The 250-nt window shown below is 51.6% G+C and overlaps 1 protein-coding gene across 1 annotated transcript in view; it reads right to left on the bottom strand.

The window, feature by feature from the left end:
• Positions 1 to 250, bottom strand: part of LOC119594869 (WAS/WASL-interacting protein family member 3-like) — a 3,533-nt gene that overhangs the window by 334 nt on the left and 2,949 nt on the right. The gene's annotated exons all lie outside the window — the stretch shown is intronic.

Raw genomic sequence — 250 nt, 5'->3', positions numbered from 1 at the left:
GTCGGGGAGGCCGGGAGGCGGCTGTAGCGAGGGCTGGACTGAAATAACGAGGGGGGAGGAGTCAGTTCGAGAGAAAGCGGGGACGGGAGGCGAAGCATACTAAAAGGGGGAGGGGGGGTGAATGCGTTAAAAAGAGATGATAAGGAATTTTTGATGCATGTACAGAGAGAGAGGGGGAGGATAAGATGGAAATATACTAATGGAGTTACAGACTGAAGGAAATGGATGGGTATAGGGCATACTTAGGCCT

The sequence above is a fragment of the Penaeus monodon genome, chromosome 34 (assembly GCF_015228065.2).
Source record: "Penaeus monodon isolate SGIC_2016 chromosome 34, NSTDA_Pmon_1, whole genome shotgun sequence".
Lineage (NCBI taxonomy): Eukaryota > Metazoa > Arthropoda > Malacostraca > Decapoda > Penaeidae > Penaeus > Penaeus monodon.
Note: the sequence above shows the minus strand (reverse complement) of the source record. Positions and strands in the feature narration are given on the sequence as shown.